Here is a 13,361-nt window from a genome sequence, read left to right on the forward strand (position 1 = left end):
AGGGCCTTGGGTGTGCTTAACTCAGCAGAGGAAAGGCTGGGATGGCAGTGTCATTCCTCACAGGCACAGAACCCCAGTGGGTGCTGTGTTCTGTCACCAGCAGTTTTGATGGCCTGAAAAAAAGACGTATGGTTCACACATGCGCAAAAGTTTGGGTCAGACTCGCCATGGGCACAACCTCTCAATTTTCAGAGGGATGAATCAAGTAAAAATGGTGTCTAATGGTTTTTTTCATTTTCCCTCCTCTGAGAGCACCTGTCTCTAGGCAATGGATAAAGAACTTTTTGCCAGCTCTCAGCAGAGAGAAGCATGTCCACATCATGGTACTAGGGGCTAGAGACAAATCACAACAGTGATGGATGCCTGTCTCTGTTACCACAAAAGCACCAACCTGGGCATAATCTGGTCCCCTTCATCTGCCCCTTGAAAGGTATCAGACCTTGGTGTCAGACCAATTACTGGATCTTCCAGGAAATATCTGAGGGATCAGTCCACTTGCACAAATTTTTAATCATATGGAGTTTCAAGACTGACTGTTCAATTAAACAGAAATGGGGTTGTATTTCTATGCAAATAGATATCCGTGCACCACCATGAGACAGAGAAGGATATAGGGCATTCTACTGTCAGTAGGACAAGAAAATCTGGAACAAGTTGTTTTGGTTTATTATAATAGTGTATTATTTTTATTACTAATTATTCACTGTGTAAATCATGGAAGGCTAAGAAGCATGTTGACAACTTGGAAAGGATACAAGAAAGCTCAATTAAAAATATTTGAGAGTGTACAATCTCCCTTTCAGTAAGAGACTCTAATGTAAATTCATGAATTTATCCAAATAAGTTTAAAGTGGGCCCGACAGATTTTCTCTAGATCTGTGCAGGGATGAAAAAGGAAAATTCCTTACAAGCAAAAAGGTTTCTAAAACTAGCAAACTATCAAGATCTCATTTTTTGGAACCCCATCTTAGACAAATCAGTTTAAAAATGGTACATGTTTACCAGTGATGGTACCAAAAATGTCTCCTCAAATGTGGGGTCTCCATTTTTTGAAGTACTTAAATACTTTTAAGAGTCTCTTCCTAAAAGGCTTCTCCTAAAAAAAACAGACATTGGGTTTGATGCTGACATCCCATACTGATATATTATGGATGTCTTTCCTGAGACAGGTTAAAGAGGTACTTTTAGTGACATTCTTTCAAACTTTGACCCAAAGTGATAGTCTATAAGCTGACATAAAGAATTTCAATTCAGTAGGGTGTGGTACCACAAAAAGGTTTAGTAAAAAGTCAGTCTTCATCCCAAAAACCCTGCAAATTCCTGTGACAAAGGCAAGAGGCAGACATGAAAAAACAGAAAAAACCCAAGGAGAGTTAAAGATTTTGTCTAGATATAGTACACCCAAAATATCATTATTCCTCCCCAGGCCTTTCCCTTCCTACTTTCCCAACACTTTGGATTAGAAAAACATACTCATCTCACAGCCACCTGGGAACAATTTATGACTCCATCCTGGTGGTATTACCTGAGCTTAGGATATACAAAACACCTGAGAATTTGGCCACTTCATGGATCAATTTTATGGGACCATTTGTCCTCTTGACTTATCTGACTCAAACACCTGTTATAGAAACATTCTATAATAACCAGAGCTGGGCATCTGAAAAAGCAACACAATTTATCCTTTATTAGATGGCCATCCCAGACTCAGAATCAAGTTTCCATGGATTGGCTGAACCTCACAGTACATACTCATAGTTCACAGAAAAACCAAGGAGGAAAATAATTTCATAATAAGCTAAGTTACATGGCACTGCCTTGTGTCTCCCATGAGCTACAAGCAGCCACAACAATGCCATCATATCTTTGCAGATCTGTGAGGACCTGCAGAGTGACCAACACTCAATGAAGACATGGAGCCTCTGTGGTTTTTCCCCATGGTGGCTCAAAATTTCTAAGGCTCTTTGAAGGAGATAGGCCAAATTCTGCCAGGATCTCAGTGCCCATTCTTGTTTTCATGGTACTTTGGGGCCTGCAGCAGCGCTCAGGACTTGTTTGGATGTTCACAGGGAAATGCAGCCACCTCGTGGTGAGATGCAGACGCAGCCCATCGTGCTTGGGAAGGAGGGGGGCATCTCTGCCATCTTCCTTCAGCCCCCTTCCATTCCTCTCGCCACCAGGACTGGCCTCATCTGCCCGGCTGCGATGCCAACTCAACGCTGTTGCTGTGGCTCAGCCAATTTCAGCATCTCCTGGTTTGTCCTCGTGTACCACCAGCAGGGCATCCATCATCATTCCTGTCAGGTCTCGGGCCGCTCGTTCCTGCGGCAGACTCCTGTTTCTCCACAGCTGTCAGGATTATTGCTCTGCTGTGACTTCCTGTTCACACAACATATGTTGCCTAATAGTTTCAAAAGGCAACTTTCTTTTATGAAAGTTCCTTTCATTTTTTTTTCTTTTTTTTTTTTTTTTTAATTAACCTTACCTTGGACAAGTGCCTGACCATCAGCCATTACAAACCCATTTCACAATGCAAGGCGCTTGTTTCTCCTAAGGGTCCATCAAGTCTAAATCTTTCCAATTTTTACACAATCAATTTCCTTTAGAAATAAGCTACCCAAAATCCCCTAATTTTGAGCAGGAACAAAGATCCCTTTTTACCTACCTGTCAAGAGAACTTCCTTTTTGTCTTTTTAGATCATATTTTCTATTAGCTCATCAACTTTATGAGACTGTTTTAGGGGATTTCTATATCATCCTTTATAATAGATCATAATCTTCATGTACTTTTGCTTGTATTTATAACATATTTACAGTAATTATATGTCCTGTACTTTTAGTTTTGATTACTCCTTCCCTCCTGTCTCTGTTTCCCATCCATATGGGGACATAAACAGGTTCCTTCCTATCATTCTCTTCTCTTCCTATTCCAAGTCTTGTCCCTAACAGCCTTTTCCACCAACACAAATTCAGCTGCTATTGCTGTAGTGACAGCTTGCAGAACTAATTTCTCTGCTTCAGGACTGACTCCTGTCCAACCCAAAATCTTGGTCTGTCTTTCCATATCCTGGTGGATGTTTAGCTGTCAGAACAAGCTCAATATGTATAAAACTGAGCTCTTGAACTTTTCCGCCCAAAACCTGTTTTTTCTATCCTCCACCTTCATTCTCAATCACTGTGGACAATATTATCATTCTACCTGTCAGTCATGCTTTTCCTAGGCATCATCCTCAGCTTGGTTTTCTCCTTCTCCCCATGTCTTCATACCTGGACAACAGCCAAATTACACAAGAGTCATTCTGCAGAACGCATCTTACTAATCTAAGATGTGGCCTTGTCCGTCCACCCACACAGAACTAACTGTTCCCAAAACTTCATTGAACTATCACAGAATGGTTTGGATTGAAAGGGAACCTTAAAGATCATCTACATCTCCATTAGCAGGAGTAGAGACACTTCCAACTGCACCAGGTTGGTCAAGGCCTTATCCAAGCAGGCCTTGGTCACTGCCAGGGATGGAGCACCCACAGCTCTTCTCTGGCAGCAGGCTCCACTGCCTCACCACCCTCACAGTAACAATTCTTTTCCTAAAGCTGACCTAAACCTGCCCTCTTTCAGTCTGAAGCTACTCCCGTCCCTTCTGTCATTCCAGACCCTTGTTAAAACGCCCTCTTCAGCTCTCTCGTAGCCCCTCAGGCACAGGAAGATGCTGTAAAGTGTCCCTGGAGCCTTCTCTTCTCCACCCTGAACAACACCAGCTCTCTCAGTCTGTCTTCAGAGGAGAGCTGCCCCAGCCCTCTGAGCATCTTTGTGGTCTCCTCTGGACTCAATCCAACAGCTCCATGTCCTCCTTATATTTGGGCCCCCAGAGGAGGATGCAGCACTGCAGGAGGGATCTCAAGAGGGTGTAGAAGAGGGCAGAATCATGCACATTTAAGTCACAGCAGCTATCCTGTAGCTCCTGCCCAGAAGCTACACAGGGTTAAAAAATAGAGTATTTTTGCACCCTTTTCACCATCTTGCCCATTCAGGCAATTTGGAATTTTTTTGGTAATGAATTCATTCCTGTAAGGGGAAGAACAGTACTGTTACTGTTTACGTTTCCTGCACAAGGGTGAGAAGTGAAGAGTGTGATGTTCTTGGCTTATCTTTGACTATCTGAAAGTTTGTGACCTATTCTAAATATCTTCTAGGATTCTTGCAGAAAGGAGAGAGAGGGACATTTCCAGAGATTTGTGCATTCTTCACTTTTCCTATGCTAGGATGGGCAATATCACCTTCTGGGCATGCCTGTCCCATTATAATGGATAACTTAATAACAGGCTTAGACTGAACACCTGAGGTGGGCCCCATCTAACCTAATTTGAGACATCCAGAAGTTAAGAAACTCATGTCTGAGGTTGTCATCCAAGTTTGTCATCTAAGTTTCTCTTATAATCAATAGAGGAAAATAGATACCTCTGGAGACATTTTATTTTACAGAAATAGATTTTGAAAACTGTCAAACTAATAGGCGAGCCCAAATAGAAGTGTGCTTTTTAGCTAATTTTACGCATCAATTTGCTATGGTACTCCAGCTCCAAAATAGTGGTTCGTCATCCAAAGTGCAACTTCGAATGAAAAAAGGACCAGAATGCAAAAAAGCACCAATGCTTAAAAACTAAAGACAAAGCCAGTGCAACTTAAAGTGAACACTTCACGTTCAATGCTGGGAGACCTGAAATCTGTCCTGGATGTTTGTTGCCCAGATAAAGCAATTTGGGATTCAGAAACCAGGCATCCTGCAGCAGAGTCCCCTGTCTCCTATTCCATTAGATGTTCTGTGAACTTGCTTAACACACTAATTGTCAGCATTATCTTCAGTCCATATCTTTATTTAATTCATCGTATTTAAGGCCATCAAGGCCTCAAGCTTTTGGTGGCTTCTCCTACCACACAGACCAAATTCTCTCTTTGTTTTACTACACAAGCCTGCAGCAGCTTGGTCCAAGCACAACATTTCCTCTGCATCCAGGCAATAGCATTCCAAGTCTATCCACGGCTGAACATTTCCCATGAAAATTACTTTTCAGATGGAATCCTTGGTTTTCTGAAAAGGGAAAATGTGAGACTTGGATACAAGCACTGAACAGACGTCTGCCTTTCAGAGAAAGATTCAGTTTAGCTGAACTTTGAAAAAACAGTAGTGTTGCAATGCACAATTTCGTTAACTTGGAGGCCTTCATTTAAATATTTTTCCATGCAGCTCTTATCAACACAAATGACAAAACCAAATTCATCAACAGTGTCCAGGAACCACCAATATCAAATGATGCAATTATTGCTCAGTGTTGTTAGATGACATATAGATTAGATGTCTTGGTACTTTGTAAAGTACTTGTTGTACATTACACTTTTTATTAAGCAAGAAAATATGAATGGCATAACACCTTGAATGAGGTTGATTTTGAGTGTCTGCCCATCATGTTCTTTGGAAGTCCACCCATAGTATAAAAATTTCCAGCCAAACATGGGTAACAATCAGGTGAAAAAATTGTCTTCTTTCCTTAGACAATGTACTGTCCATCCCTTCATACCATAAGATTTTTTTTCCATTATTTAAGCTAAAGGAATTTGTCACCTCTTTGGTTTATCAGGTAAGAGTGACTTAAATATGAGAGTATCAAAAACTGCCCCAAGAATCACAGAATGATTTGGGTAGGAAGGGACCCTGGAGATCATCTAGTTCCAGCACCCTGGCATGGGCAGGGATGCCAGGCACTAAACCAGAGCTTACGAGTGGCTTTGTCCTGTGCAGTGGCCTCTTTCAAGCTAATGGCAAACGGGGCACTGGTTCTCATCTTCCTGGCTTTGGATGCTCAGGCACCCCACCAAGGAAGCCACCCCCAGCTCACACTAATGATTGCTGCTGTTATTGCTGTGCATTCCCGTGGTGCTGCTATGACTTTGCAGAGCTCTGTGAGGCTTCCTTCAGACACAGCCCCACTGTGGAAGCAGCTGAACAGCTGTGCTCACCCCCCACTAACCCAGCAGAGCAATATTTAGGTGAATTTGGGGCAGAGGGGAAAGCAGTGCAGAGTGTGCAGAAGATGCTCTGAGCAGGTGGAGGAAAGGAGGAGAATGGGTCTTTGTGGGCACGATGAAGCTGCAGCCCGGGTGCTGCACTCACAAGTGATGGTGAGGCAGATTTTGCAGGAGCAGGCTGCACCCTTTAAAGCACTGAGTCGGCAAGAACTGCCTGGGAGGAGCAGCCTGGCGGCTCCGGTGAGTGGGGGGCCACAATACTGTAGATCAGCTGAGGTATTTTTAACAATTATTTTGATATAAACAGCTCTGAACTTGAGGAGCTCCATGTAAATGGGAAGCAGTGGGGCTTGTAATTAGATTTGTGTACACTTTCATAAATTGCTGGAAAACATCAAAGCCGTGATAGAAGGCTGTGGTGCACTTTATTTCCTTCTTCTGTTCTTCTGTTAATTGAATGGTTGATGTGTGGATAGGAAGCGTTGGCTTCGCAGAGTACTATTTACAGACCCGCTGACAGCTGCACTGTGAAAATTAACAGGAACAGAGCAGCCTCTGTCACAGCTCTTCCCATGAGGGACTTGCTTCAAATTAGATCATTTCTTTCATAGGAGAAACTTTCCTCATCGCTCCTCCCTCCTTCGCAAATACGCGCTCACATCCAGCTGCACGCTCCCTTCTCCCCTCAGGCTCGTGGCAGCCTTTAGTGCTCAGAAGATTTTGTCACTTCCACAAAGTTGGGGTAGTTAGGCTGCTGTTTAAAAGATGCAGTGCATTCCATTTCCAGCAAGACACTTTCTTCAGGAAGTCACCCAAATCCGTGAGCCAGGTGCATGGAGACACATCTTCGTGTTTGCAGGTCTCTCATTAACTAGAACACTCTTCTCATCCTCCCAGAAACTCTGGTAGACATCCTCTCAGACTACTGCCGTTGGAAATGTGGTTACTGCTGTTCCTAGAGTAAATTGCTGTGTGGTAAACACCACAAAAATCTCTGACAGGACAGCTCCTACACTCAGCAGTTTGCTGACTAAAGGCCAGGGTTAACCTGGCTGGATAAATTGCTTCAAAGTGTCAGTCAAAGTATAAAACTTCAAGGTCATCTACACTTTTGTTACAGTTGATGGAGAGGGTCTAGGACCCAAGAGAGACTGTCTTGAGTAGCTGAGGGTTTAGGATTGATGCTCAAAATGCCAGCAATTACATCATCTGAAGGTCTCCTTAATAGACAAGACACAAGAGAGAAGCAAAAGAAAAAATAATACAATGTATGGAAATGAGCAAGTCTTTTACATAATGAATCTATCTGTTTAGGCTGTTCTTAACCAAGTGACAGCAGCTCTTGTTCTGGTTCCAGCAGAGAAGTAATAATCAGTGAACACCTGAGAATCTAAATCTTAATATTTATTGATATCTGAGAAACACAGAATTAAGAATAGCAAAGTTTAAGTTTTCAGTTCACCTCCTCACTTACTGAAAATGCCTTCAATCCCAGTAACATAAACAGAACCACAGACAAACCCATAGTACAGAGTTAAACAGACCACAATTCAGAGTATTAATTAACCAACAAAATTTACTTTCATTGAAATTCCAGCATGGGATCAAGTTCTCAACTGGTAATAGCCACATTGTGAGAGTCAGTAGAGACAGAGCCACTGAGTCCTCAGGCTGTGAGGGTAAATAGAATCACAGTATCACAGAATCATCGAAGTTGGAAGAGATCTCTAAGTCCAACTCTCAATCCAGCATCACCATGTAACTCCTAAACCACATCACCCAGATCCCGATGCCTCTTAAAACACTTCCAGGGATGATGACTCCACCAGGGCAATGTATTCCAAAGCCTCACAGTGGCTTTGGAATATATTGGAAATATCTATTGGAATATATTGGAGATATATATTGGAATATATTGGAAATATTTGGAATACAGTGGAAAATCCTAACTGTAGTTTTTATACTAATATCTAGCCAGGATGTCTCCTCTCAGTTGAAGACCATTTCCTCTGACCTTCCACTGCAGCCACAGTAGGAAGGAACAGTCCTCACCTTGTAACCTCCTTTCAGGTAGTCGCAGAGAGCTATAAGTTCTCCTCTTGAGCCTCCTCTTCTTGAAACTAAAATAGGAAATGGAAAATCCATTAGACTTTCCTTTTACATGAGCACAGAAACTCAAAGAGGAGATTCTCAGAGGTAATCCAGGCTGAAAGATGATGCAGCTCCAGCCTCTAAGTGTCCTTCATGACTCATACCTGAGTTTGGCTGAAAGTTAATTGCCCAAAGTGAAAAAGCCCATCACAGAGTGAGGTACCATCGCTGCCCATCCACCTGTCCAAATTAATGCAGAAGGCTGAGGCCTGGTTTTACACCATTGATATTAGAAAAACTGATGGGTGAAAATTGAGATGTCGACTCTGACCCTGTTTTTCTCTTTCCTGTTGATCTTGAACTCTCTAAAGAACACACGTTCTTTTCAATGTCCTTGTGCAACACAGAGGCTGTCTTGTTGAACTCAGGGCAAAGCACAGCACATCCATTCCTTGTATTAAAAAAAATTAGTAATAACTTAGAAACCCATTAATAAGTCACCAGCAGCAGGCCTGGCCCTCCTTCCAGCAATAAATGATTTTTTGAATATGCTACTTAAACACCATTTATAAAGGTGTGTGTTGTCCTTTAGGATGAAAAAAGCAGAGGACATGTAATACCTACATGTGAGTTTGCAGCCTTTTCTACCAAAGTCCAGTGACTCCTGATAGCTCACCTTTGTTTCCCAGGGATCAGTGGGGTCTGGATGGAGGGGGAAAAAGCTCATAGACACCATCCCAGCACTTCCATCAAGACTGCTGCTTCTACAAGCTTTGGGACAGCAGGTTCCCAGTGTTGCCATAATTTCCCTTAATTCTTCCAACAAAAAGTAAAATTGTAAGACTGTGTTGCCTGCCTCTCCTATAGTTTCATAAATTAACTCATTAATCATATTTCTGGGTCCCAGAGCAGAGATCCAGGCAGCCTGGCTGCCTGACACAGGGTGTGAATCCTGCTGGCACCAAAAACGGCCTTCTCTTGACTGGTTACATCTCCAAAACCACACAGTCATCCAGCAGGACACTGGAGTGACAAGTGGGACACGAGAGAGACCACTGGATATCTTCCCTGGGCTTCCCTGCTCCCTCTGACCCACAGCATTCACTGCATCCAAATGGGACACACGCAATAACTGCTTGTGAGACGCATTACCTTCTTCTGAAAAAAAAAAAAAAACAACTTGATTGGCACCCACCCATCCCTTCACAAGTCCAAGGGGAGCTGCTCATTAAATCAGCAGTGCAGAGGTGGCCATGGGGAGGCAGGAACAGGATCGTGCCACTCCTGGGAATTGCCCGGGTCCTGTTGATAACAGCAGCCCCTGCAATTCTTGCTCCACTCAACGCTTGTCTAATCTGTGTGAGATTAGCACTTGAGGGGCTAAAATAATTCACAGGCAGGGACCTCCCTGGGATATCAGAGTCATTGAGAAGCCTCCAGCCTGGGAGACATGAAACAGTCCCTGCCTGCTGAGGGAGTTCCTGGCCTGCTAGAGGTAGCTCCACTGGGCATCACCACCTTCCTGTGATAAGGATTCAAGATGTCAGCATTGTCTTTACCTCTTCTGCTTGCTTTGGGGGCATTTCTTTCTTCCTCCTTTTCTCTTCCTGTATCTTTTGATCTCATTTATATCAGTGGGAGCTTGCTACAGAGTTAAGTAGGCTCTGGATCAGCATTAAATCGCTCTGGATTCTTCTCATTTTTTTTCTTTAAATTCAGCCCTTTCCAGCCTTGCTCAGGTGTGTGCTCAGTACTGATAGCATGCATTCTTGTGAGGAAAACAGAAAGATCTTAGGAAATGGTAGAATGCTATCCCTGTGCAAAACATATCATTAGTGATGCATTAGCTATTATCCAAATGGGTTTTGCAAAGTTCAAATTTAATTTTTAGAGGACAAAGATGTCCTCAAAGAATCAAAACAAAGAATCAGAACAATGACTTTCAAATAATACTCTCAGCTGAAGCTCACACAAAGTCATGAATGTGAAGCATCCTACCAGACCCCAATGTCTTTGCCTCAGATGTCCACTGACAAGTGAAATCACATAAATGAGCATGTTTGACTTCTCATTCCAAATGGAAATGGTCTGGTTGGTGCTCACAAGAATAGTGGTTGTGAAGGTGGCATGTTTCAGTCTTAGTGGAGTGGAAAGCAGCAAGGGCAGATCCTTCAACATAAACCAACTTCTTGTTTCACCAAAACCCAGGAGAGCTGCACTGAATTTACACCATTTCATTGCTTCAGTTCACCATCTGTTTCTCTGTATTAAAGCATGGGTGACACCTCCCTGAAAGCAGAATATTTTCTCAATTAACTGTGGAATCATAGAAAATTTTGGGTTAGAAGTAACCTTTAAAGCCCATCTGGTCCAGCCTATGTCTGGACAGTGCTTGGAGATCTCCAGTTTAAACATGCTGCAAAAATTCAAATATTTTACTATCTCAGTTGAGCAGCATGGTTTACACCACAATAGCCTGGAGTCTTGCAGTATGACAGGGATCTGGGAAGCAAAATCATGAGCAATGCAGTGCCTTGGAAATGTTCTTTTCTGTCAGATGAATGGCTGAAATGTCTCTGCCCAGTTTGCCAGCCCTTCCTCAACATCTCTTTTTTTCCCCCCCAAGTCATCATAGGCTGTTCATGTCCTCATCCTGAGGTGCCAAAGAGGTGTGGAGCTCTTGTGGGCAGAGTCCTGAAGCATCAGGATCTTCATACCTGCTTGAGATTCTACTTTGCTTTGACAATTGCCAATTCACATTATGACCCTGGAATAATTCCACTTCTCTTATTTTCATCCTTGCTTGTTTAACTGAATGGAAAGATCATTCATAGGTCTCTATACTGCAGCTTCCAAACATGTTTTTAATAGTAATCATAATTTATAAAAAAACTTAAGCTTTTTTTTTTTGGTGTAAGTATATTTTATGGGGAAGTATATTTTTAGTTAATATGGAACTAAACATACCTAATCTTTCAAACCATTTTGCTCTTATTGGAAAGGTGAAATATACAACATTTTCTTTAGGATTTTTAATTTTATGTTTTTCTTCAAATAGACAAAAAAATTATTTACTGCTTTCACAGTCCTATATATCAGGAAAGAATCACTAGTCTGTTGGTGTAATGTAACAATACCTCCCACTTCATAATGCATTAAGGGAGGTGAATGATTTTGTGAGGACTTTTATCATTCATAGACTGAGCTGAAAAATGCTTGAAAAAAAAAGTGCTTGAAGAACTCTGCTTTTAAGTTTAGGTTTTTCAGATACCTGGCTTTGATTCGAGAGGCATACTAACACCTGGATTATATATTGAGTTCTTCCTAATTAGAATTGGGTACAGTGACACCAGGACTCAATGATTCTGTTGCCCTGTGGAAAGCAATAACTTCAGCTCTGAGAGACACCTGGTAAGTAGTGTATGGGCAAATAAAACCTAAATCAAGCTTCCACTCCAAATAAATTAACAGCTTCGGAGACCTGTGAAGGGAAGTACCTGCAGCAACTCTCTCTGCTTAGACATTTCATGAAGAATCTTCTCTACTGAGGGAGCAGCATTATCAAAGGGTCCATCACTACAGTCCTGGATGAATGCCTCCTTTCCCCTCTCCATCTCTGTCACTCTCAAGAGTGTCTAAACCAGCTCTCAGGACTGTAAAGTGGAAATAGCTCCTAGTGACTGCTGTCCTACTCATCTTTCAGATGAGACATGAAATTGAAGCCCTGAGTGCAGAAAAATAACATATTTCACAAGATGGGAGGGATGTTAGTCCTGGTCTTTTGGTCACTTTCCAGCCTGGGTAATTACATTTCTGCCTAGCAGAAATTCCCACTGCTCTGCAGTTTAATTGGACAGTAGTTTCTTTTTCACTTGCCTAAAATCCCAGGTTGGGGTCAAACCCCACTGTCAAATTCACCAGCCCTCTTCAACAGAGCTGCATAGGCGTTTCCAAAAAATTTCCAAATTTGTTTTCAAACTTAGGGGACATCGTGCCAAATGGCCTGAGATGACAGAGCCCAAAGCAAATAAATCTTCCTTTGGCTTTTGGGCCTTAACATCAAGGATTCTTGCATGGAAATATTACCCTGATTGTCTTGCTGAAGTTCAGCAACCTCCCAGCTCTGTTTTGTAGTCACAAAGGGAGTGCTAAGGCAAAATTTCCACCACTTTCTGTGGTGACACTTAGGAATAGAGTCATTGCCCAAAAGACAAGTGTCCAGCAGCGCCTACTCATTTAAGCATCTTTGTGTTCATGGCTGAAGATCTGCATATTCAGATCTCTTATATTCAAGAGTTTAGACACTGGAACTTTAATATAACAATTTTTTTAAAAAATATTTTTGGCCTAGAACTTTTATCTGGCTCCATTTGAGCTAACAAAGATGTAAAGGTCCACCTACACGAGACACTCTTGTGTTAAAGGACTTAAATGTATGTTTGCCTCCAGCAGGAGATTCACTAAGCTTAAAGTGAAATGCAATGTAATGATTTTGGCAAATTAGGCCCAGATTTCATCAGTTTTGAAGGAAAAAGGTGTCTAACCATCTGTGGAGATTAGTAACCTAAGGAATCACAGCAGATTTATAGGGCTGGCAGGAAAAGGAAATTCATGCATATATTCTGCAAGGCCAGACCTTCACAGAATTTTTCCTAAGAATGTTGTTCTAGGGAGAAGCAACTGGACACCTGAGCTGGTAGACAGGGATGGGAAGCAGAACAGCCCCCCTGTAATCCAAGCAGAAGCAGGAAAAGACCTGCTGAGTCACTTAGGGGCTCACAAGTCTATGGGACCAGATGGGATCCACCCTAAAGTGATGAGGGAGCTGGTGGAGGAACTCACCAAGCCTCTCTCCATCATTTATCATCAGTCCTGGCCCACTGGGGAGATCCCAGACGCCTGGAGGTGCCAATGTGACATGCATCCATCAGAAAGGCTGGAAGAAGGGTCTAGAAAAATACAGACCTGTCAGCCTGACCTCGGTCCCCAGCAAGGTTGTGGAACAGATTATCTTGGGTGCCATCACACCTACGAGATAGCTGAGGGGTGAGACCAGCCAGCATGGGTTTAGGAGGGACAGGTCCGGCCTGACCAAGCTGACCTCATGTGATAATCATATAAAGGCTGTGGATGTGTCTGGCTGAACTTCAGCAAAGCCTTTGACACCATCTCCCACAGCATCCTCCAGGAAAAGCTGGTAGCTCACAGCCTGGATAGGTGAATTCTTTGCTGGGCAAGGAACTGGC

The 13,361-nt window shown here is 42.6% G+C and overlaps 1 protein-coding gene across 17 annotated transcripts in view; it reads left to right on the forward strand.

Annotated features, from left to right (window-relative positions):
• Positions 1-13,361, forward strand: part of CELF4 (CUGBP Elav-like family member 4) — a 712,336-nt gene that overhangs the window by 599,859 nt on the left and 99,116 nt on the right. The gene's annotated exons all lie outside the window — the stretch shown is intronic.

This window comes from Zonotrichia leucophrys, chromosome Z (assembly GCF_028769735.1).
Source record: "Zonotrichia leucophrys gambelii isolate GWCS_2022_RI chromosome Z, RI_Zleu_2.0, whole genome shotgun sequence".
Classification (NCBI taxonomy): domain Eukaryota; kingdom Metazoa; phylum Chordata; class Aves; order Passeriformes; family Passerellidae; genus Zonotrichia; species Zonotrichia leucophrys.